Below are 26878 nucleotides of genomic sequence, written 5' to 3'. Positions count from 1 at the left end.
CTTTGTGCAATGCTACATAAGTGCTGAATAAATGCTTTTTAATGATGCAGCAGCTGAGAGGGTTCCACACATTATCTTATTCATATTGAAGATATCCTGGCAAAGTGAGCAATGTCTCACAGATGGAAAAACAAAAAGCAGAGAGGTGAAGTGACTTGCATGAGATCAGAAAGCAAACCAGAAATGGAGCCTTGACAAGTCTTCACACTCTTAAGTTTAGAGTGCTAACGTTTATTCATCCATTCTGAAAAGCCACAACCTTAAATATCTGAGTTCTGCGGTCCTGCAAAATTTGGGTGGGACAAAAAGCACTTTATAAATTGTGCTAGAAGAAAAACAGCCCTAACAGTTGGCTAAGGTACATAACCGTCTTTCAACCAAACATCAGAAAACCATTTTGCAAGCAAATACAACATTATCATCCCCTCCAGACAATGATGGCAATAGCATAGCAGTACTTACATGAGGCCTCCCACCCCTGGGGCCCACGGTGCTTCATGATGTAATTATCTCCAACACTGACCTGTTGACTCGTACGAAGAATGCTAAGTTGCCTTTTCTTCATCAGGAAATTGATGGCAAAGTAAGCTACTCCCCCAAATCCCAAAGTGAGCCAAAACAACAGCCTGACCTCCAAAGTCATCTTATAACACACAACTCTGGACCCATCACCCCATTCTTCCCTTACTACTAACACGCAATGCAGCTGACCACCCTGGCTACCACCACAAGAGGTGGAGTAGAACAGGGGCTGGGAAGTTGGGAGCTCATGTACAAGGGAGTCTGGGAAGGTCATGCATCCATGACCTTAAATCATGTTTCAACCTTAAATCTAGAAGAATGCTGGATAACCAGGATTAGAGGCTCCGCCAGGGGGATTAGCAGTTCAAAAGAGAGCTCTAGAATGAAGATACAGATGTGTGACTCATTTGCATATCGCAGACGGTGGAGAGGAGACCAGAAATCATACTTTCTCATGTAGGCCTCTTGTGGCAAGTCAGGTTTATCAGAATAAAAACTTCATTTCCCAGCTCCCAGTTGTTGATATCATTAAGAAGTGGAATTACAAAGCAGAAACAAACCAGGGCACCTAGGGTCTACTGCAGGAACCAATCAGCAGGCAGGAGGTTCAGGGTGGGAACCAAGCCTCACCATCTCTACCTGTCAGAGTGCTTACAGGTCTTTAAGACCCATCTCAAATGATACATCCAACTTTTATTTTCCTGATTTCTCCAGAGGTATTCTCTCCCGTCTTTAAACTCCGATGGGATTTTGTGTGTGCACCTTTTATGAGATGCATCATAATCTGATTGGGGTTATGGATATCTATAAATAAACTAGAATATATTTGTGTATTATATTTACTCAATAATTATTTATTGAGCTCTTGCTATGCACTTCAAACTCTTAAATAATAATATATATAAGTTTCTTGAGGGATGGAACCATGATTTATTCATTTTCTATGACGTATACATTTTCATTCTAATGTACATAGGATACAATTGAATTCAAATCCAATAGCACTGGCAAAACAACTCTATAAGAGGAAGGATAATGGAGGACTTCAGAGCAGGAGTCTTAGAGTCAGAGAGATCCGATTCAAACTCTAGATTAATACCTCTGTAGCTTTATGGCCTTAGGCAAGCAGCTTAGCTTATCAGCAGGTGGGTCTGTAGGGTCATCCACCACAGGAAGGACGATGAATGTTACATCACAAGGAACCCACTATTGACACACTTAATCAGCAGCTATGGGGCCCTTATTCAAAATGGCCAGGTTAGGGTCCTCTTCTTAGGATCAGAAGGCACTACTGACCACCAGCATTCTTTCCAACCAGGCAGTTTCTTCCAGGAACAGGTATCCTTGTTGGTAACTGGTATGTGCTATATTTTCTACACCTCAATGGAGCTGGGAGTCCCCAAGAAATAAACCTCTGCAGTTGGTTAGACCTGGCTGCTTCATCTCCCTTTACCCAAAAATCCCAGCTGAAAACAGGGGCTCAAACCCTTATGTTTGGACCCATTCACCACACAGCTTCTTTTTGGAGGTGTGACTCCCCAGTAAGACATTCTGATGCAGACAGCATTGTCCAGTATGCTATGAGTCTTGCAGAGCCAAGTAAGATATCCTTGTCCTTGAACAATCAAGGATTTAAAAATTAAGTGCCTGCTGAGCTGTTCATCAGCATTTATGTGCATGTCCATTCCAGTATGTAAAGATTGTGACATTTCAGATCCCAGTGTTTAGGGTCCATTAAAAAGCAAATGTCTCCTTTAAATGGAGAGGTAGTGCATTTCTCCTTCATCCTTATTCCAATGGGCACCTCCCTCTGCTCAACTCCTTTGCAGGTTCATTTCCAATAGGTTTATGTAACAGAACAGCTGAACCATGTATCAAAGGGGCTCTGGGTGTGGCTGCTGAAGCAGCATTTCACTTACAGTTTTCCAGTGAATGAGAAAGCACTCCTCACTTGAGAGCCGCCTGCCACTCACGACAACTCATTGTCCCTTATGTTCAGATTGCTCACTTAATTCAGGGCTTGGGATCAGACGTGAGCTGGCCATTTGGTTGCATGAGATGTACACCAGGCAAAGGTGTACTAAAGGGCACGACAGGGTACCATAAATGATCCATCCAAAAATCTATTAGTGCCCATAGTCACGTCCATGTCAAAGACTTGGGCCCTGAAATATTAATATTTACATTGTGGTTTTCCTCTTACAAAATATTTTCTAATTCCCTATCACTGAATCCTCACAACTCCATGAAAGCATTATTCTTGTTCTCGTTATCACCATTCATTCCCACTGCAAATTGAAGCAGCCAAGGGTCTGCACATTAGAGGTTAAGCGTCGTGTTCAAGATCACAAAGCCAGTGAATGGCTGAGCTGGGACTCCAATTCCAAGTCTTCTGACTCAAATCCAGTGACTTACTCAACACAAACTTTCTGAATACAAATGGTTGTCCTATGTATGGCAGTGTATTAAGAAGGGCCACCAGCCCACTGATTTATTCACTTTTCAGTTTTTACTTGGACATGGTAAGACATCACAAGTTTTTTCAAATAACAGGGCTTTTTTAAAGTTTTTATTTCAAATGTTTATGTTAGAAAATTTAGAAGAATCATAAATAGAGAATGAAATAAAATAATTTGTAATTTTGTTCCCTGAATTGGCTTATCATTAACACTCTAATGTATACCTATTATACCTTCCAGGGTATAGTATATCCTGTCTACACTCATATGAGATGTAAATAGAGTTTATATATCTTATAAAATTTGGGATCATACTGTAGATAACTTTCTATGTTTGTTCATTTAGCAGTGCAGTTGAACATCTTTATGTGCCATTAACTGTCCTTCTAGGTTATCATTTGAATGGCTACATGGTGTTCCATCATATGGATGCATCCTAACTTAGTTACCCAGCCCTCTGGTGATTAATAGAGGAGAGAAATTATCCCAGGTTTAGCTCCATTACAAATAAGACTACAACGAACACACTTGTAAGTAATCCTTGTGTATTTCTGACTGTTTCTGTAGGATAAAATCCTATGGACTTGCTGAACCAAAAGAAATGAGCATTTTGAAGCCTTTGAACATTTTGTCAAATGACCCTCCAAGGTGAGTGGAACTTCTGCACTGCCATCAGCTGTATCTAAAAATGTCCAACTTCCCAACACTCTTGACAAGACTTTCACTGTTGATGTTTATTCTGAACAAACTGCCTGGCATCCTTTGAGGCCTCCTTGCCCAACTGCCCAGCAGGCCCTGGCAACTCTGCCTCCCAGGCACTTGCATTCATCCCACTGGCCAAATTCTGTCCATTCATCTCACCTCCACTGCTGGCACCTGGTCCCAGCCTCTATTCTCCTACCCAACTGGCCTCCCAACCAGTTTCTCATTCCCTCCCAACTCCCTTTTCTAATCCACAGGCAGAATGATGATATTCTAAAAATAAAAAAGACATGTCACCCTCCCTACCAGTCATGATCTAGCACTCCCTCTCCCCACACCGCCAACCCTTTGACCAGTTCACCTGCACCCGCCTGGTCATTCACTGTGTGCCAGCCTTGCTCTTCTGTTTCTGACACATGCCAAGGTTGTCCTGCCTCTGGGCCTTTGTACTTGCTATACCATCCCCCGAAAGGCTCTTCCTCTCTTTCTTTGCAAGCCTAGCTCCTTCTTGTCTTCCAGGTCCCAGAGGGGACCTCCCTGACCACCAGCTTAAAGTAACCCCCACCCATAGTCATTTTACCACAAAACTCTGCTTGTTTCTCTTTGATTTCTTTTTCATAGCACCTACCATAATATGAAGCTCTCTCATTTATTTGCTTACATCTTAAATTTTCTCTCTCCTCTCTTCTTGCCCTCATATGCACAGAGAATGTAAACTCTCGCTCAGCGCCAAGCACAGCATCATCAGTGCCTGTCAAAGTGCCTCGCATATAGTTCATCCTCGATAAATACATGTTGAATAGATGAATGCACAGGAAAAAGGAAATAATTTTAGTATTGCACTAACCAAGCATAATACTCAAGCTAAATCTAATGTAAAACTTACCACCAGCTGCCTTCCGGAAACAAGTGAAAAAAGACAAGAGACACCACAAACAATGGTGAGTCAAGACTGGTCAGTAACTACAGATCCCAAAGCTCCAGCTGAAGATGGCTCTCCTACATCAGACTGATCTAGGAGAACCCAACCTAGTATCAGCACCCCTTCACACCTAGTATCAGCACCCCTTCACACCTAGTATCAGCACCCCTTCACACCTAGTATCAGCACCCCTTCACATCTAGTGTCAGCACCTCTTCACACCAAATATCAGCAACCCCTGTCCCATGGGAGGGCAGAGGTAATGCTTGTACCAGTTCCCCATGCCTGAGCCTTACCAGGGAGCCAGCACTGTAGCTGGTGTATCACATGCGTTAGCATGCACAGGCCTCACAACTCTGCAGTATCATCATTCCCACTCTTACAGATAATGAAACTGAGGTTCAGAGAGCTATGGATTAAGCTCAGCTCAAAGGAGTTGAGCAGAGGGAGCTTTGAATTGTGTCAGTATTCCAGCACATATCTATCTGACTCTATATACATGCTTTCTGTACTATTGCCCAGGGACCCCACAGCACTGCCAGTTGGAGAACAGGGGAGCCCAGATGCTGGTCCCTGACCACTTCCACCGTCTTGTGCTGATTCTGGATGCAGGATGCAAAGAACCATTTCCCTCAGCATCTGAGGAGGAGGAAATCCTTTCTATCATGGAAAGCAGCTTGGGTTCTCATGACAAATTCAATGTCAGAGAGCTGAACCAACATCATAGAGTGCTCTTCAAGGACAGCCTCCCTCCTGGGCCCTCCACTGCCTAGGTCACCAGGCCTCCAGACTCCAGGCCTCCAGATCCCAGGCCAAAAAGCTGCTTGCATTTCCTTACTCTCCCAGGGCCTCTCCTGATACCTGGCCTCTGAAATTCTTCCCACATATAAGGGTGCACTCAGTGTTCATGAAAGCAAGTGTTTCCAGGGTTTCAGATGCCCCACAGAGAAACTTTCATAGTCATTCAAAAAGATTAGCTTCTCTCTCTAATTCACATCATCACCAAGGGATAAAGCCTCACAGGTTACGGGCTGGAGCTTCTTCCTCTGAGGGTCTAACAGGAAAAGCTGGACAAGGATATATTTGTTCTTTTCTACTTACAGCCCAAAAGAGTGGCACAGTCCCCAAAAATACTTCATTCTGTAGTTTTTTTAAATAAATGGACAAAAAAATAAAACACTTGGTTTCTAGATGGCCAGGTAAAATAAGAAAAGAGCATTTCCAGGGTTGAGTTGGCAGCCCTATCTGTTGGTCTCTCCACTTCAGTGAGGTCCTCTGAATGGTAAATGAATGAAGGCAGAAGAGGGGAGAAGAGCTTTATCTGACCTCACACTAAAAAGTAACAGGAGAGTCAAGAAGGAAACAGGCAGAAGCCTGAAGGGATAGGAACAATGTGAAAAGTAGAGTAGGTCTGTGAGCTCCTTCCCCAAATCCCTGCATGGCCAGTTAGCCCAGAAATGCACCAGGGCAGAGCTCCACAAAGGGAGAGAAGCGTCCAGCACCCATGGCGCTTATGACCATCATAAAAGGGACAGCAGTTCTGGAGATGGAACTCTACCTGGCTGATTTTTAGATCATATAGTCAGATACATATTTGTTGATCTAACTCAGCATTGGTTCATACTCAACCCTTCCCTTCCACATGTCAAGCACACAAATACACATCCCAGATTTACAAACTGACAGTTTCCCATTCCTGTGCTGAATGCCTTGGCTTAACTTGAAAGGCATTTCAGAGGCTGAACTACTGAGACAGATTCAACGCATACAGTGACACTCAGGCTGCTAGATACCGACTAGTCAACCCTTGGCCAGCAGCTGCCAGATGCTTAAAAACCACACTGAAATGATCAGACCCCTACGTGCAACCTGCAACTGATTTGAGGACCTCCCTGTTTTGTATTTTCTGTTGTTCTAACAAAAAAAGGATCTTCTTAAATCTATTTCACGTATTACAGTAGCCCGGACATCAAATGTTTCCCAGAGTGAAATTAAATATAGCATTTTATTTGGAACAAGCCATCCTAACTCAATTTCCCTCCCCAGCATTGCCACAGAGAGACCTTCCATTTGGCAGCTGAAAGATGTGCTGAGCTCTAGGCTGGACGTAGGACTTCTTTCCACGCTCTTGGTAATCCATCTGCTTCCTCTGCCCCAGTACAAGCACTACAGGAATAAAAAAGGGAGTTTTGCCCCTCTGCCCCCATGCACTGCCTTTAGGGAAAAATATCCCTGTCTTTCCAGCACAGCCTATCCAAGCTCCTGCAGAATATGGTGCTGCACCACCAGAAATTTTCTTCCTGAAGAAAAGTCAATGAGTTTGCCATAAAGCAGGTTTCTCTCTTTGGAGGGAGCCGGTCATATCTGGGATATTGTTGCATGTTGTTGATGATTAACCTGCAGGAGACGCGTTGTCAATAAACATTTACTGGACATCCACTGAGGGCCCTGCATCTCAGGGAGTGAGAGGCTACGGAGAAGCAAAGGATGCTAGAGTAGGGATGTGGGAGGAGCCCAGAGACCCCAAAACCCAATGTGCTCACTTTGTAAATGTAGTAACGGAGACCGAGAAAGAACCTGGTGTTGCCAAGCTCACAGCACCATGTGGCAGCCCTGGCGACTTCCTGAATCTCAGATCAGGGCTTCTCCAAAGCTCTCTCCTAAGTTAGACAGGGGTAGAAGTGGAGACTGAATATCTATCTCAAGTACGTAAAAGTGTCCGTGGAAGTCTCCGGTGACTCTGCAGTTACAGCTCCCATTTCCCGAGGGCCTGAGCAGGGACCTGGCACCTAAGTTATCTTTAACTTCCCAAACAAGTCTGAAATAAGGACACTTAGGCTCAGAATGAGGCCCAAGGTCACACCGATCGTGAACATGACAGGTGCAAATTTGAACCCAGTAGTGTCTGATTCCAAAGCTGAATATACGGATATGTTAGGATGCCCACCTGCTATGTCACCTCACTTACTCCACCCTTGAGATGGAACCATCTCTGTAAAGAAATAAGGATTAAACCAAATCAAGTACAAATGAAAACCCAGACTGCAAGCCATCATAGAAAGATTCAATGTGTGTATGTATTTGCATGATTAAGCACATGCAGAGAAAGAATACATCTAGATATCAAGTGGTAATTTTTAAATTTTCTCCTTTATAAATTTCTGTTTTTCTCAAATATTAAAATAGATGATTCTTATTAATCTGAAATTAATTTTTTAGGTTGTGGTAAGATATATACATGTAACATAAAGTTTACAATCTTAACCATTTTTAAGCATACAATTTAGTAGCATTAAAAACATTTACATTGTTGTTTAACCATCACCTCCATCCATCTCCAGAACACTTTGCTATTCCTGAAAATCTGAAATCCTGAACCCATTAAACAACAGCTCCGCATTTCCCCCTGCACCAGCCCCTGGCAACCACCATTCTACTTCTGTCTCTATAAATTTGTCTATTCTGGGTACCTCATATAAGTGGAATCATACCATATTTCTCCTTTTGTGTCTGGCTTATTTTATTTAGCATAATGTTCTCAAGGTTCATCCCTGTTGTAGCATGTATCAGGATCTCCTTCCTTTTTAAGGCCGAATGATATTCCACTGTATATATATACCACATCCTGTTTATCCATTTATCCACGGATGAATACTTGGATTGCATCTGCTTTTTGGCCATTACAAATAATGTTGATATGAACATGGGCAAACAAGTGTTTCCGAAAGCCCCTAGACTTTTTAAATCCTGGAGTATACTTTTAGAATGTGCCGCTGTGAATCAAAATCAGGATATGCTTTCTATTGGTCTCAGCCTGGAAAACAGCAAATTCTATGCTGGAGTCTACACATTTTGCCTTCTGTCTTTAAACACCTCTAAACCAGTGGTTCTCAACCCTGGCTGCCTATTAGAATCACCTGGGGGTGCTTTCAAAAAATACTGATGTCCCAGCCCTATGAAGGCCACTGAATCAGAACTCCTCTGAGTTGAGGCAGAGGAATTGAGTATTTTTAAAAGGCTGCCCAGATTATTCTACTGTACAGACAAGAGTAAAGATCAGTGTCCTGAAGCCTCTTCTTCTGGGGGCTCTTCTCTTTATTTAAGAAAACTCTGCCTTATGAGTAATTCCTCTTCTTTCCTCCCATCAAAACCCAGGAGGGTTTGATAACCAGTCAATTGCCCTAGTTGTTTGGCTGATTGCATTTCAACTGAAACATTCGCTCCACGGCCTTACCTCCTCCAGTTGAAGCCTTTTATCTCTAATTGTGGACTGCGTGCCTGCTTCTTTCTTGGAAGGAATGTTGATATGAGTAAGCAGTTAGGGAAGTATTTCTAGGCCTACTCAGTCCTTCAGGTAATTATAATCTAGTCCTTTCAAGGCAGTAGGGACAATAAGAGGGGCCAGAAGATGTGGTCCCAGTCCATATCCAGTGCCCGACTGAGGCACTGAGCCAGCTCAAGAGGCCCCTCCCCATCCTCACATTTCATCCCTAAGCCCTGGCCTCCCCTCGCTCTTGCCCAAGACTCCCAGCTAGTTAATTGGCGTGCCCCAGGGACCTCTGGTGGTTTTGCCCAGTTCTGTCTTCGCTAATTTTCTTTTGTGATGGGGTTCCTTCCTCTAACACCCTAGGACACATCTCTGCTGAGTGTGCTTTCTCTCTGGTTCTTGTGTTCTTGACAACAGAGCATGTCAACTGATGGGCGGCACGGTGACTTCGAGAACAGGATGAGTTCCCAGCATCTTTGTCAGAAATTTCACAACCACGGCCGATGTCACATTGGCGGCAGCAGGGCGTGTTCTAGGACACAGATTCGCCATCAGCTGCTCCCCAGGCAGGCAGGCCTGGGGCTCCAGGGCCCTTCAACTCACCTTGGGGCTCTTCCGCCTCTTTGCAAAGAGCCCTCCAAACAGGGTACTGGAAGCTGAAGCCATGGCAGCAGCTCCAAGGACTGGCCCGTTTGGGAGAGAACATGGTCCTTCCCTCTGCCAGGCCTACCCTGGAGCCTGTCCCTGAAGGGCTGGGACATCCTGAGTCCTCCACAGGGGACTGGCTGCAGTGCCCCTTTATGTCCATGTGCAATGCTGATGTAAAAGTGTTAACGGTGTGGGGGACAGGGACTGTGGTAGGAGCTCTGAGGAAAGACAGAGCATGAGCTGGAGGAATCAGGCCCCGAGGAAGGAGAGGAACCAAGCCTAGGAGGAGGGAGAGCGCATCCCACCCAGAGGAACAGGCCCCACTGAGAACCCTTTTGCCCTCACAGGCATGCTGGGCCCTGCAAGCTGGCAAGCCATCGGGGTAACAGAGCCCTCAGCACCACCACCTGATCCACTGACCAGGATCCATCCTAGTAAGTGGGCAAGCTCGCGGAAAGGGAATGATGAGGAAGTGCAAAGGACAAGGAAAATGAAGACTGAAGCCCCACTGAATGCAACAGAACACCCACAAATAGCAGATTAAATCCAAGCAAAGGGACTCAGATTGACATGTCTCTGATGTCTCAGTGACCAGGGAACCCCAGATATGCCGGCAAACATGGCTTCGTTTCCCCATCTCATGCAGCACACGTTTGCTGAGCCCTCCGACACACCTGCTGCAATGCAGGTCCTCACTGCCTCCGGCTCCTCCCGACTTCACACCCATGAGGTGCTCCAGTCCAAACCCAGAGAGAGCCCCTCTGCCTCGCTGGGGGAAAAGGGGACGTGGGGAGAAGACACTGAACGCTCCTCTTCTCTCTTCCTGAGTACCTCTTTTGGCGGGGATGAGACATGGCTGCACATTTTCTAGGTAAAGAAGCAGAAGCATAGACTAGAAGGGATGGGGTCAAAGGAACCTCACATGTCCATCCACCATGTGCGCTAACTAGAAGTGTCTGCCTGTGAATGAGTGCTGGGCCTACAGGGAAGACAGGAAGGGGGCTGGCGGTGATGAGAACTGTGTAGTGATGCTGTCACTGCATTACAGCATCACGGGGACTCCCAGGAGTCAACTCCTGCGGCCATGCTGTGGCCGAGACCCACTCTGAGTACATTTCTATAAGCGAAGGAGCGCGGCGCAGGCAAACCGACAGAGGGATGGGAGACAGACAGACTCAGGTTCAAACCGCAGGTCAGGGACATTTTTAGCTCCATGACTTCGGGTTTCAGCTTTAAAATGAGACATAAAAAACTGTATCATGGATTAAAAAGAATCCTGGTCTTATTATTGTGGCGATAATATTTGTTCAGTATTATTAACTTATCGCCAGCAGTTAGGCTTTCTTAAGATAGTTCACAATGATTCACATACTTGACCTCATTTACCTGGAAAACAATAAGATTTTTGAGGTGTCTGCTGAATATGAATGAAGTCGCCCTCATAGATTGTGAATTGTATGGAGCAGTTTCCCAGACACACTGTTAAGTGGAAAAAACAAAACATAATGCAGGACAGAATGTATCAGTGTTCCCATCAGAGGTTTACAAATCAATATACATGTTTATGCTTACTGATGGACAGACCTCCTTGCAGGGGCGGCACTGGGAGGCTGGGGCAAGGGAGAAGAGAGACTTATCACTATATACCCTTTTGCATATTTTTGACTTTATACCTTGTGTATGTGCTACCTTTTAAAAAACACATAGAAAAATTAAAAGGACAGTTACTCCGAGAAAAGAAAAAGTAAAGTTGTTACATGTTGCTGAAAGCTTTGGATGAACTAGCACAGTAAATAAGTGGCAATGTGCTTCCTTAGCCCAACTGAGAGGTGTTCGCCAGGGACCCTGCACCCTAAGGAAGAGGCTAGGGTTACACAGAGGTGGCTGCAGCTTTTACTCCATTGCTTGTTAAAGAGCCTGGTAGAGCAGTGCTGGCCTCAAGATGGGCCACAGCAGCTGAATGACACCCCTCTGGAGGTCACGCTTGATGGACTTGATGGAGATCAACAATGATGGTGGCCAGGCATGGTGGCTCACGTCTATAATCCCAGCACTTTGGGAGGCTAAGACAGGTGGATCACTTGAGGTCAGGAGTTCCAGACTAGCCTAGCCAACATGGTGAAACCCCGTCTCTACTAAAACTGCAAAAAATTAGCTGAATGTGGTGGTGTGTGCCTGTAATCTCAGCTACTCGGGAGGCTGAGGCGAGAAAATCTCTTGAACCCAGGAGGTGGAGGTTTCAGTGAGCTGAGATTGCACCACTGCACTCCAGCCTGGGTGACATAGTGAGATTCCCTCAAAAAAAAAAAAAAAAAAAGTTGGTAATTCTGTGCTCGCATAGCACCTCTTATCCAAGGAGTGCAAGGTCCTCAGGCACACTCCTGGGGTCCCGGGCCCACTCCCCGGAGCAGGGAGAAGTCACTGAGGGCATACAGGGCCATCCCCTTCAGGCTCACCTTGCAATGTGCAGTGTGGTGACTCAGGGCACGCCTAGGCTTCATGCTGCTTCCAGCGACCTTGGCAGTTGCTCAACCTCTCCATGCTTCAGTTTCCTTCTTTGTAATTCAAGAATAATAATAGTCCTAGTTCACGAAATCAGTGTGAAGACTGAATAATGACCACACGTAGTAAGAACTAAGATTTATTGAACGATGATTTTATTATAAGCCCCGGACACATATGTATCCGGTTGGAGTCCTGCAATGACACTCTGAGGTAGGTACTATTACTATCCTTATTTACAAGTGAGAAGCGGAGTCACAGAGGGGTCGAGCAAGTTACCCACATCATAGAAATGGTGAGCAGGAGCCCAGAGCACTTCACATGAACCCCTCCTCAGCAGCGCCAACTTAAGGACCATCCAGTTTCAGATATGCGCTGCTTTAGAGATGGACAAACTGAGGCACGAGGAGGCTGGAGCAGACTCTGCCTGCTCTTCCTCACAATTATTGTAATGCTGCAAAGGCACCCTTGAGGGACAGATGTCAGAGAAGCAAGACAAGAAGCTATGGTGGTGTTACTGACTCTCAGCCTAAGAGCTGAAGGTGCAGGTCTTCCCTCCCCAATGTGAGCGCCAGTTCCAGCCACAAATCTCCTCTCTCAAAACTCGCGATTCAGCCCTGCTGATCAACTGCAGAGAAGGTGCTGTAAAAACCGGCTCAAATCTTGAGGTGCCCTAGACATGAGAAAATGGGCTACAGCTACTGCTTAAAAATGTGGACGGATGGACTGCGGGAGGAGGGGCAGTGCGAGAGCCAGCAGCCCATCCCTGAAGAGAGGAGAAGCTGGGAATGTGTAAGCAGAGCCATAAATCCCTTGTCAACGCTGCCTCCGTGCCTTCCCTCTGTGGACGGGGCCCGGGGCCTGGGAGGCCTGCAGAGGGGAAGGGAGCCTAGCGTTTAGCCTCTGATGGCCAGAAAGATAGCTCCACACGGTGTCTGTCAGAGCACCAGGAGAGCAGACACACTGAGAGTTTCACTCATTAACATCGGTGTTGCCATGACAATAAGCTGTTGCCAGGTAGCAGCGAACTAGGAGAAGAGTGAGAATTAGCAAAGCCTAAAAATAAAGCTGTTATGTTTCTTCCCCCGTCTAGATGTCCATGTGTAACAGGCAATAATCTCGCCGCCTCCTCCTCACCCCAGCCCTGGAAGCCCACATGGGACAGACAGGGCCCTGCACAGAAGGGGAAGGTCACCTCTCCAAGGGAGGCAGAGAAAATAGTACCCGAAGATAGTGGTGGCCAAAATCTGAAGGCCAGCAACAAGCAGCACCAGAGAAAGCTCAAAGTAAAAAAATCCCTGGGAGGGATTTTTCCTTCCATTAGGAAGTAGCTGACCTGAAGCGTTAACCTCAGTTCCAGATTGGAGCAGGGCCCTTCCAGGCTGTCAGATGCCCGTCCAGCTCCTTGGCTCTGAAAGAATGGGAAATGGCAGGCGCTGGCTCCTGACTGACTTTTCTCCTGGAAAATATTTAGCCGGGCCCCAGCCCCAGAGGCATCTGTGGGAGTCAGGAGCCTAGACTGGGCACATGGGCAGTTCCTGGTTGCTTTTATAAGCATGCTACCGCCAGAGGAGCCACTGTGATAACAATTCCAAACAAGAGGATATTTTAACAATCAACATCACTGAGCAATGTGTTAATATCTCCAAGGGACATGCAATAGAATTATTTTCAGGATCTTCCAGTTTGGCTCTGATGTCAGAGGAGAAAATGCATGGTGTCCAGTTCTGTGCTTCCTTTGTCCATCCCTCCCACCAGACTGTAAGCTCCATGAAGGCAGAAACCATGTCTAACTAGTCACCCTCATGACCGCAGCACCTGCTGTCACACCAGACACTTAGTCAGTGTGCAATAAATACACAAAGGAAAGAGGAAGAGGGGAAGGGGCAACTGACTCAATCATAACGGAGTCAACATTCTAGATAAAACAGTAAATATATTAACAGTAAAAATACCTGGCCTAAATAAAATACATATCTTTCTAAAATTATAAGCTCTGCATTCTAAGGACTGAATCCTATTCCTTATCTAACTCTCTATTCTCAAAAAATAAGTTAGCAAGTATGCAGGTGTCATGCTTTAAGCAGATCAGATTAGTTAAAATCCAGAATTTTGGGGCAATGATTTCCTTTATAAGCAATCGTAAGATTTCCTCAAACACAGAACCTGCATGATCTCTCTACAGTAAAATCTGTTTAATTCAGATAATATGTAATGATCTGGATCTATACATTGAATGAAGCTAGCAGCAACCACTGGATTCCCGGTTTCTTTCCTTGCAACCACACTTACCTTTGAGTTCTTTCTCTCTACCACAGGCTGATGAGTGCTCAGGAAATGCAAACAGTGGCTAATTTTGCTATCAGTGCAAGAAACACACATTTAGGAAACAAAATTCATTCTTTGTTTCACCATCACCCCATAAAAACATATAACCTGGAACAAAATATTAACAATTTCTTGGTTCTTTAACTGCTCTGGATTACCCAGCCATTGATCCAAATACCAGCTCCTGCCTCTAGGCCTCCAAGCTTGTGTAAATAACGTAAAGGTAGCAGAAAGAGGCTGGGCGCGGTGGCTCATGCCTATAATCCCAGCACTTTGGGAGGCTGGGGTGGGTGGATCACCTGAGGTCAGGAGTTCAAGACCAGCCTGGCCAACATGGTGAAACCCCATCTCTACTAAAAATACAAAAAAATTAGCCGGGAGTGGTGGTGGGCGCCTGGAGTCCTAGCTACTCGGGATGCTGAGGCAGGAGAATCGCTTGAACCTGGAAGGCGGAGGTTGCAGTGAGCCGAGACCATGCCATTGCACTCTAGCCTGGGAGACAAGAGCAAGACTCTGTCTCAAAAAAAAAAAAAAAAAAGCAGCAGAAAGAGTAACAGGTGAAAGAAAGGAGGAGCCAAATGACTGGGAATTTGAGGGCAAGCCCTGCTCATGTCCCCCCAAGCCCCAACCTCCAAGCAAGACCAAACCTGCATGAATGACTTTACACTCTTAGAAGAAGGAGAATCTGCTGGTAGGGTCCTACTGAATTAATCATAAAGATGCATAAGGCTGCTAGAGTTAAAGAGGCCTCAACAGAGGGTCATAGATTTACAAAACTACAGCAGCAACAGCTATCCAGTTTGCCTTTGGCATTGCCTCTAGAGAAGTTAGAGTCCACGGACATACTCCTTCTCTACCAACATGAGACACCCCAGACCTCTCCTGGTGAAGCCATGTGCCCACAAAACCTGACGTTCTCACCACCAGGCACAGCCTGGACCAATCCAATAAGCTGCTGGAACATGGTTACTGTGAGGTGTAAGAAAGTGGGTAGCATCCTGTAAACTACAAAATCCCAAATTAAATCTGACCTTGACCTGACTGCCTGGGAGGACTCCTAGATTTACTGCTCTCATTGCTGACGCCGAAGGGACTTTCATGCAAACACCCACCTTGATTCCTGGGTTTTCAGTAGGGCCTTCCTTGACCACAGAACAAAGAAAAGTCAGTCCTGACACTAACTGGAGAATAGAACTCTTTTGAATGCTTTATGTTCCTTTCTGCTAAAATGCATCCCAAGAGATAGTTCCTCTATTACTATAACCATCTTGATACACATAATCCCAGCTTGCCCACCTGTATACTTTCTTCCTTCTCTGTGGCACAAAATACCAGTTATAGCTGCAGATTCAATTGGAAAGGAGTTACCAGAGAGGAGATGATACTGCACCTAGCTTCAATCTGCCCCCAAATACAGCCTCCAGCAATGTGCTGGGGTCCTGGCAGATGATCAAGAAAGGTATGTTGCATGACTGAATGAAAAAATTAACTTAATGCTTTTTTCTCTAATACACTTTGATCAATGAAATGTTTCTAAACTTTGAAACTGGGACCCTGTCCTCTCAGATTCTGCCAGTCTAACATTGATAATGTTTGCCTCAACTTCCAAATCATGCGGCACAAAATGTCAGTGTCAGCACAAGCACCACGTGAACTGGGTTAAAAATCCACTTATAAACTTGAGTCAACAAACCCCCCACCAATTTCCCAGACTTCAGGTTGGAGGTACCAACACCAATCCCAGGCTTCCTCCTAGGAAAGAGAAACAAGGCTAGCTATTTAAATGCTTCCAAAGAAAGAGGGCATAAGTCTTAAAGCTATTGTAATAAGCACTATCATCACATCCCACTGATGGCATGCTCTGTTACAGATGCCACTGTTTCAGCCTACCCCTTCCTCAACTCCCAACTGTGGAAAGAGTTCATATTTTCTATCACAGCCCTGGGAAATAAAGGTCTGTGACCCTAATGAAACTGTTGAAACATAGGCATACCCCAATTCTCACTTGCCTCCCAGATGTTCTATTGCAAAAGCATTCAGATAAAAACATATCACATCAGGCTGAAGATCAGATTCCCCTCTCTGTCCTTCCTTCCTTCCTGCAACAGATACATTTGTTTTCTTACTTTGCATCTGCCATTTTTAGAAACAAGTTGAAAGTAAAATTCGAGCCTCTCCTGGAGAAAAGGATAAGCATCTCTTTCTCTCTTTCAATCTCTCTCTCTCTCTGTCTCTTCCCTCCTTCCCTCTCTGGCATGTGTTACTGAATTTTATATAGCTTGACTTGCTGCATCTCTGATATGAGCCACTTATATACACAACATAACCAGACACACATTTTTAAGAGTATGCAGCACTTAAAATAACTGTATCTTAAACCTTCTGATTTTAGTTGAGAATTTGATTTAGGGACTGGATGGATCTTGGCTCTTGAGGAAACAAAGCAATTACTATTTTAAAGGAATACGAGCATAATCTTTAAGGAGTCCATTAACTGAAAAGTAGGGAAATCTGACTTGCTTCTTGCCCCATCAGATTCCCTTGGAAGTACAAATATCCCTCTATGAATATTTTCCAGAGATGAGCTTTCTGAAGCTCAAGATAGTTATTTTAAACTTCAGCTCCCTAAATTGTATTTCTAAAATATAATTCGGATTCTTTATTCTTGGGTAAACAACTGGTAATAGGGCGCTGTGTGACGGTGGTACCAGTCAGTGAACCACCTTATGGAACAGCACCCCAGCTACAGAGCAGCCACGGGCGTGCCTCTCCCCCTCCCTCGCTCCCTTTCACACAGATGGAGCGCCATTTGTCTTCAGAGAGCTACCAAACTTCAAGCACGCTATGACTCCTCCCCGTGAGTTTCTTACTATTACAACCATCGAACATACCCCTTCCCACTCCTTTGTTCATAAGGATTGTTGGTGTTTGTTTTACTTGGTTTTCTTTCAGACCATACTGGTTTGCAGAGGGGAGGCTTACACGGGTTTTTAGGATGATTATTGTTTTTATAAAAACAAATTCTTATAATCACATACCTCATCCAAAACCAAGACTTCACTGTGGTACTGTGTGACTCGCTGCGTCTTACTGATAGAAGTGGCAGGCATGGGAACCAGGGGGGTGATAGCTACAAGATTTCATATCACGTGCTGCACAAACACCGCCATCAGCATGGATGCTGCTGGCCGGGAGAGCTGGCGCGGGGCTCTGCGGCCCTCAGCTTTGCCATGCACAAACCCTCTATTTACTGGATGGGGGTGAGGCCCAGGGGTCTGGGGCAGGGATCACAGTGCTGGAGCACTTTGATTAGAATCATTAGAGTGGTCAGGTCACAGGTTTCTCTATTATTTCAATGTAGGGTACTTAAACCCTAAGTTAGACCCTTAGGTTACGCCAGGTGGAACACCCTCCAAGAACACAGGACTGTTGTTATTGGGTAAAATACATTTCCTGGATTGGGACGAAAGAGGATGGATAGCCTACACCTCTGGCTTCATTAGCTTACCTACCCCTGGGGTCCAATTTGGGCTGATCTTCAGCTACTGTGCATGGTAAAACATACTGGTCATTAAACAGTAAAACACTGTATGGGTTGGTAAATATCAGTGCCCTGAGTCCCTCAAATGCCGCCCACCACCCAGACATCCTTCCTTAGGTCCCTGGAGCTTCCCTCCAATGCACTGCATAGCAGATTTATGCCTAGGGGACAGAGGGCTCCAGAGCCTGCCAGCTCCCTCAGCCAGCGGCATCCACTCTGACGGGCACTGCAGTGCCAGGTGTTAATAACATGGGCAGCCCTCATCAAGACCTTGCCTTAAGGCCATCTCAGCTAAGATAACTGTCCTAGCCAAAGCCACAGCAACCTCTCAGATGTGCACGTCATCTCCCCTCTCTGAGCAGTGCGTTGTCTAGCTGTTCTTCTCTTTTAGCACATTGTAACTTTTCTACCTTGAATCATGTTGTGCTGTGTGTTTTTAATGTCTTCTCATTCCTCTTAGACATAGAGAAGTTCAGGCTGGGCATCATGCTACGTTTTCCGCTTCCTTGCTTATCACTTTATACTTGGCACAGCACCTGTGCATGACAGGTACTTAAGGAACATTCATTGAGAAACTGCTAAAGTCTGAAATTCCAAGAGCCATGGCGTATGTGGTTGCTACCCATCCTCTCCAGCCCTGCCGTCCTCAAAGGTCCACTAATTTGGCTGCGTACCTCCTTGTGCTATTTGTTATGTTCCTTATATGAATGCTCCATTCTTATTGTTTGTTCTGTCTCCCTAAAAACACTATCCACGCCTTGAAGATAGGGACCATTTGTAAAAAAGGCACACATCAATAAGACTTTCCCGAAAGTCAGATGTTCTGTGGGAAATGCTAGCCAATTTCTCATGTTTTTTTTGTTTGTTTTGTTTTTGAGACAGGGTCTGGCTCTGTCACCCAAGCTGGAATACAGTGGCATGATCTCAACTCTCAGCTCACTGCAGCCTCAACTTCCTGGGCCGAAGTAATCATCCTGTGTCAGCCTCCAGAATAAATGAGACTACAGGTGCACACCACCACACCTGACTAATTTTTTTTACTTTTTTTTGTAGAGACGAGGTGTTGCTATGTTGCCCAGGCTGGTCTCCAACTCCTGAGCTCAAGTGAGCCTCCCACCTCAGCCTCCCAAAATACTGGGATTACAGGCTTGAGCCACTGCACCTGGCCTATTTCTCATCTTTTAAATAAGAAAAATTATAATGCATTACATGTCAACTCAAAGCCAATTTCCTAAAATGTAACCAAAACACTTCATCATGTATTTCCTAAAAGTAACAAAATACAGCATAATGTCTATTATATAGTATAACTATCACACAAACTATCACAATGAATATAACGTGCTCCTGACCTCTCCGCTTAATGTGCAGAAGCCCGTCAGCTGACTTCACACAGCCCCATGGAGGGGCCAAACAAATGACCTCTTTCTAGGAAGACTGTCAGCCAGAAAAAGGGAAGGGAAGAGTCCAGGTGTGTCATGGGTCGGGAAAGCAGCCTGGTCTATCCCCCAAATCCTGGCTCTGCAAATCCTCCAACACATGTAGCCAAGATGCCTTGCCTTGGGAAGGGAAAGATGCTCCTCGAATGTGGTCCTGGGGCCCAGACACATCCCCAAAGCAAGTCCCCTTTATTGACACTCGACGGGCTCTACACAACACCCACAAGTGATTCCCACATTCTATCAACTGTACTTGAAATGTAACTCAAGACTTTTCACTAAAATGTTATATTGCGTTTGGAGGCTGTAAATATAATTTCCTATATAAACAGCAGCTTAAAATCATTTTATTAAAATATGTGTATAAAATACGAAGCATGGGTATTAAAAATCCAAAATGTATTCTCCCAGGAACACATTCATGTGGGAGATGGTCTGCAGGATAAATCTGTGCTCCTAAATCTTCACCACCCTTCACACAACAATGGGTCCATTACATGCATATAATATGCACCTATGGACTACCTAGTTAGTAGATGTGACAGCTGACAGAATAAATTAGACTAGATTGGAGAGCAAGAGAAATTTAAAACTGGCCACACTGGCTATTCAAGAGAGAAAAGGAACAAAGAACAAACACTCATTGGACAGTGAGTAGGTAGGGAGGTGGGTACACACATCCATCTCATTGAATATTCATGACAACTCAAAGAGGGCGGTGTTACTAGCCCCATTGTGCGGATAAAAATGCTGAGTCTCAGACTGGATAAGTGACTTGGCCAAAAGCTACATAACTACTCAGCGGTGAAATCTAGAATCAAATGCAGGTTCCATGCCAAAGCCCAAGCTCTTTCCACATCTCACAGTGCCTCCTCTCGGATCCGAAGCAGCCTCCACTTCCCATGCTCTGCCATTCTCCCAACCCTCAGAGTCTCATCTGCTTTTTTAAAATACTACTCTGCACTTCTGAAAATACAAATCCACATTTCATAAGTCATCAACTGGCCTTCTTCCCTCTGGATCTCCTTCCAAGGGCTGGGTTGTAAGTCTCCTGGAGCTCCTTAGAAGGGCCGGATCTCAAGCAGGCTCCCAGGATGCTGCAGACACGGTTTACGCGGAGCCATCCCAGGTCTGTCCAGCTCGCCCTCCCCCTCCCTAAACACTCCTCAAATCAGGGTAATTCCCACTGCACAGTCCATGCACATGGTGACAGACTGAATGTGTCCCCCCAAATTCCTATGCTGAAATCCTAGCCCCCAGTGTGATGATATTGGGGGAGGGGCTTTCGTAGGCAATTAGGTCATGGGGCAGAGCACTCATGAATGAGATTAACACTCTTAGAGACTCCAGAGAGCTCCCTCGCCCCTTCCACTATATGAGGACACAGTGAGGAGACAAATGTCCACGAGTCAGGAAGAAGGCCCTCACCAGACACCAAATCTGCTGGCACCTTGATCCTGGGGCTGCCCAGCCTCCAGGTCTGTGAGAAATACATTTCCGTCTTTGTAGTCCCCCCACTGCGGTATTTTGTTATAGGAGCCTGAGCAAACTAAGATGACCCCAAACCTTCTGCCTACTTCCTACTCTAAAAACTCAGCCGGAGAGGATGCTACTGCCACTGTTTATTCATTCTGCAGCTACTAAGATGCCAGCACTTGCAATGCACAGGACCCCAACTCATGCAGTTTACCATCTACTGGGGGTGACAGATAATAAACATACAAATAAATATAGAATTACACATCGTTTTCAGTGCTATAGGAGCCAAGAGCACCACAGGGCAAGATGAAAGGTTAAGGTGATTTAGAATAGGAGTCTAAAGCAGACTTTTCACATTAAGTGACACATAAGGAGACCCGAAGAGAAAGCCAAATTAAGAGTGAGTGCCTCTGGGCAGTCCCCCTCCTCCCTGTACCCAGGCTACACGCCCTGCCCCCACCAGCCAAGCCCCACAGCCAAGTGTGGACACCTGGCCTCTCAGGACTGGTTCGGGTCACGCTGCACCTCCACACACTGGCTTTCCCAGTGTAACGTGCAGAAGTCTGTTGCCTAGTTTCACCCAGTCCTTCAGAAGTGCCCGAATACATGGCTTCCTTCTAGAAAGGCTGGCAACCAGGAAAGGGAAGGAGGAATGTCAGGGCCCTGGGACTGCTGTGGGTGGAAGAGCTCACTGGCTTTGCAGAGCCTCCCACACATGTGGCCAAGACCCTCTCCCTGGGAAGGGAGGAGGTTCTTTGGGGAGGAACGTGAGCATGAGGGAATGAGTATCTAAGAGGTTTTAAATGTCCCTCGTCTGCTTCTGATTCATTCCTAACTCATCACATTGTTGTTTTGCAAGCATCGTTTAATGTCCAAAAGACTGCAGAGCCTCCTGGCCCCACATGAAGGGGCAGAAATCACACGCAGCAAAGACCTGTGCCGGGGACCTGGGCCCTGAGATTTGGCCAGAAGTAGGCCTATAGGTCACTTCACTCAGTTCCATCCCCTTGGGCTCTGTCTAGCAAGCTCTCTGGTGTGAAAATATATCCCAAATGCGTGCAACCCAGGACCAAGTATGGAGGCAGAGGAGATGCCAGAGGGCCCCAAGGAGATACAATGTGCTTCTTGGCTGAGTTAAGCCATGAGGGGCTGGTGGGTGACCCTGAAGGAACAGTGTCCCCCGGTGCGCTCTTTCCCTACATTCAGAAAACCCTCCTAAGAATGCGGATCCCTGGAGGTACAGGTACCGGCTTGGCCATAGGACTGCAGCCACCTCCAGAATCCTGACTCCTAATCCGTCCTGTATCTAACAGAGGCCCAGAGCAGTCTGCTCCACGGGAGATGGCGAGAAGCTGGTGCGGGACTTCTGGTTGCTGCAATACCTGGGTGGGGAATTGAATGCAGGTAAAAGCCAAGGGTCCTAAACCTTCGAGGATCCTTAACCTTAACCAAGGTCTACCCTTCAGTGGGTGAGACAGCCCCTAACAACGAACAGTCCCTGCAAAAATGCCAACAGCACCACGACTGAGGGGGACTGTAAGAAGGAAAAGTCCAATGTCCATAACTGTTCCTATGCGGACATGAGGACAGGACAGCATGGACATGGATCGCAGGCGGACATCCCATCCTACACCACCTTCTCAGTCCTGGCTGGTCGCTCCTGTGGCCTGATACTTTGAATAGTTTGCAGGCACTTCCCTTCATGGAAAAGACTATGTACGTTTCACTACAGACAGGGTATGCATGGCTACACCCCCAGCATGGAAATCAAGACCTTTCTAAATTCCCCAGAGAACTTTAATAGGATCCTGATGGGGATTCCATTCACACAGAAAAAAAGAAAACTTTCGGTGTACAAATGGCCAGCTCCTAGGTTTCTAGGATTGTACTTGGGTTTCCAGAAGCAAAGCATCTCTTCATAGAGAAGAGAGGTCCTCTCCTTGGATGCAGACTTGGGGACCTCTGTCAGACAGACAACTTCATCTCCGGGGCTTGAAGCATTCTCAAGGCCCAGGGTCCTTTATCCTCAAGCCTCATTCCACCCTCCGCTCATGGGGAAGAGGACAACAGAGCTCAGAAGTTGCTCATGAAACATTTTTAAATTAAATAAGCGTCCAAGGATGCTTCAGGTGAGACACTCCTTCCCACGTGAAGCAAGTCCCCTTCCTCTTCTCCACTGTGGCTGTTAGTGGTGGCAGAGCTGCCTTCGAGGAGGAAGGGGCAGAAGAGGCACCACCCAGATGATGTGGTTCTGAAGGACCAAGAAGAGGACTGAAGGTCCCCATTCCCCAAAACAACTTCCATACCTGTTAATAAGTGATTGAAATGTCTTTAAATGATTCAAGAGAAGACTTAAAATAAGAAATATCTATATTCATGCTGAGCTATATATGACTACTACTTAGTTCTCCAGTTCTGGTGCAGGTTTCAACTGAGATAAAGACCTAAACGTGTACAATAGCATTGATTAGCTGGAGGCAAACGGGGACCAGGCTTCATGAAATTAGGAAAAAGACACAAAGTAAGAGCCTGTGCACCCAAAGCGTGAGGGCCTCAGCTGAACAAGTGGTGAGGTCCTGGGCAGGCCACATGGCAGCCTGGGCTCAGTGTCCCTGCGTGGAAAGACAAAGACTGAACTGGCTGTTCTTTAAGGCTTTCCAAGTCTAAAATCCTCTAAGTCAATCCAATTTATCAAAAGCAATGCCTATGCATTGTGAAGGCCCAGCTCAGGCAAGGGGAAACAAAGGCCCACGATCATTATCATTTCTCTAATCATTATAACAAAAGACATTCTTGCATGTGATGAAGAACCAGAAAAATATAAATGGTCAGTATCTTCTGAGTCCTTGCCAGGAAGACAAATGATAAAGTTGGAATCGTTGCCTACCCAGAAGCACTCCCTCCTTCTCCCTTGCTGGGAGTGCCCAGATTTTGTTTGGATGTCACCTCTCCCCAAGCAATGGAGGCACATCACAATTCACCCAAGCCAATCCCATCTTCCCTGCTAAAGAGATATCTGGCCAGCCCCTGGCCAATGAAGCATGGCGGAGTCTGCTGGAGGGTTCTTGGAGAGGGTTCCTCACTCAAGGAAGACACGCTTTCCTGTTCCCCCTGGAATTCCCTCTCCCAGAACTTGATATCTGACACAGTAACTTGTTGTTAGGGTCATGAGGACACTTGCAGCCAAAAGCAACCTGACTGACACACAAGCAGTAAAAAAAGTGACATTTATAGCGAGGATAAATACATGCTAGAAGTATAGAAAGAAAAGCTAATTCCTTTGACATTTCCCAGATTGGCAGCAAAGACCTAAGGGAAGACATTTCAGTCTTCTGTTCAGTCTGGGAGAACACAGAGAAAGATGTAGAATTTCTCTGGGACTCTGTATGGACACGCGACTCCTAAGAGGAGGAGCCAGGCTGGGCAGTGAAGAAAAAAGTGTTAGTGGGTTTGTAGCACAATGGTATTGAATTATACTGCATTTTAGGGCTTTATAACCTAACAGATAAGAACACCAAACTATTATTGAGGAAATTAAAGTGATCTTTCAGGCTCAATTATTGAATCTCCAACTGCGGCTAAGTTGCGGGGAAGGTCCCCCACCTTCTCTGTGCCCTTCTTTATTTTTTGGAATGTCCTATCCTGGGACTGTGTGTGTGATTCTCTGAGCACTGAGTGGAGAGACAAAGCTGTAAGACCTCCAATTCTGGGAAAGGGGAGGAGGAATCAACATGGCAGCCAACCTCAGAAAGATAAACCACCACTCTTAAGGAACTCGGAAGTCTAGAAAAATACGTTTTTTAGGAAGCTTAGCTCTTTCCAGAAAACGAGATATTGCAAAAAAGAATACTAATCTAATGGTTTTTCAAACAGATATCTAGGCTACCTTCATTGGATAAAAGCACATTCAAGCCCCAGAGTGAATGGCCCTCTTTGAAACCAACCTAAACCTCAGAACCTTTGGAAAGTTTTCCCCTTCCCCATTAGCACTTGCTGTCTGACTCCTCCTGGTAGGGTCTGCCAGATCTCCAGGGCTGCCTCCAGCTCATCTGGAGCGGTCCCAGCTCATACGCCACCCCTCAGAAAGCTTTCCCCAATCCTTCGATCTAAGTAACTCCCACAGCTACCATCGCAACATTCTATTTGCTTTCTTTGTCAGCCCTTGTCATTCCCAGAATAATCTCATTTGTTTATTGTGTATCTATCCCGGTTCCTGCAACAGAATATAAGCTTCATGGGAGTAGGAGCCTTGCCCTGTCACCACCGTATCCTCAGACTCCAGAACAAGGTTTCTCAACCTCACACTATTGACACTATTGACATTTTGTGCCAGATGATTCTTTGTTGTGGGGCTGTCCTGTGCATGGCAGGATGTTTAGCGGCTTCCCTGGCCTCTATCCGCTAGATGCCAGTAGCAACCTACCACCCACCCTGACAACCAAAAATGTTCCTAGACATTGACAGCTGCCCCTGGAAGGCAAAATCATCCCTAGGTTAGAACCACTGCTCTAGAATAGTGCCTGACACTTGGTAAACACTCCTCAAGAGTCTGCTGAAAGATTTACCCCTTACAGACTGAGTACTGAATGAAAGCATTCACAGGAGAGTTTTTACACATTACTAACCTTCCTAATGGATATACTGATACAGTGAAACTCCTGAGTGTTGTCTGGATTAAAACATAATAATAACAGAATCGAGGGTCCATCCATTCATTCATCCTTATAATAAATTTTTGTTGAGTGCTCACCATGTGCAGGCACTGCTCAGTGCTAAGGATACGGCAGAGAACAGAGAACATTCTGGTGGGAGGCAGACAAAAAATAATTAAATAAATGAGATCATTTCAGATAGTAATTGTGCGATGAACAAAATAAGACAGAACCATGGGCTCCTGAGTGATTCCTGGGAGCGAGGAGCTGGGAGGATGGTAGCACTTTTTTTTATTATTGGTATTATTTTTGAGACAGGGTCTCACTCTGTTGCTCAGACTGAGTGCAGTGATATGGTCCTGCCTCACGGCAGCCTTCACCTCTCAGCTGAAGTAAATGGTGCCACTTTACATAGGCATCCACAGAGGCCTCTCTGTGGTGGTAACCCATGCTCTGGGACCTGACAGAGGAAAAGGGAGGGGGGCAACACCTGCGGGAAGAGCAGTCCAAGAAGATGGAATGCAGTTTGCCCCTAAACAATGTGGGGACTGGGGGCGCTGACTCCCTTACAGTCGAAAATCCAAGGTAACTTCTTACTCCCCAGAGACTTAACTACTCATAGCCTACTATTGACCAGAAGGCTCACCAACAGGATAGTCGATGAACACATATTATATATGTTATGTATATTTTATGTTATATTCTTACAGTAGAGTAAGCTAGAGAAAAGAATATGTTATTAAGAAAATCCTAAGGCAGAAAAAATATATTTACTATTCATTAAGTAGAAGTGGACCATCATAAAGGTTTTCACCCTCATCGTCTTCACATTGAGTAGACTGAGGAGGAGGAAGGGGAGGGGTTGGTCTTGCCATCTCAGGGGTGGCAGAGGTGGAAGGAAATCCACGTGTAAGTGACCCACACAGTTCAAACCCGTACTGTTCAAGAGTCAGCTGTAGCAAGTGCAACATCCCTGAGGCCAGAACAAGAGTGGCCCTCTCCTGGTACCAAAAGAAATTGGGTAGTGAGGAAGTATAATTCGTGGTTGGGAGGGGAGTTGAGGGGATGGTGTGGGGAAGGCAACAAGACAGAGATCAGGGGGATTCACGCTTAAAAGTCTATCAAGATATCATGGACACGATCATGATCAAATGACTTGGAGCCACTCGATGCATCTCAAAAAGGACAAACTTGCAACAAATCTCAGGCAACAGGACTTTATGCAGCCAATACTTAATTTATAAAGTTTGAAATATTTACTGCAGGAAAAGTTCTTGAAAGATCTGTCGATAAACCAGAACATATGATTAAGAAAAATTAGCATATAGTAAAATGCATCCTCACCTTGAAAACTTAAAAAAAATCACCTAAGATTATTATGCCTCTCTCTGATGTGGTGGGAACGAGGGCCGGCCAC

At 45.7% G+C, this 26878-nt stretch overlaps 1 protein-coding gene across 12 annotated transcripts in view; it reads right to left on the bottom strand.

Annotated features, from left to right (window-relative positions):
* The window catches only part of CACNA1C (calcium voltage-gated channel subunit alpha1 C), a 651888-nt gene that overhangs the window by 482632 nt on the left and 142378 nt on the right, over positions 1 to 26878 (bottom strand). The gene's annotated exons all lie outside the window — the stretch shown is intronic.

The sequence above is a fragment of the Pan paniscus genome, chromosome 10 (assembly GCF_029289425.2).
Source record: "Pan paniscus chromosome 10, NHGRI_mPanPan1-v2.0_pri, whole genome shotgun sequence".
Taxonomy (NCBI): domain Eukaryota; kingdom Metazoa; phylum Chordata; class Mammalia; order Primates; family Hominidae; genus Pan; species Pan paniscus.
This window is presented reverse-complemented; position numbering and strand designations above follow the sequence as displayed.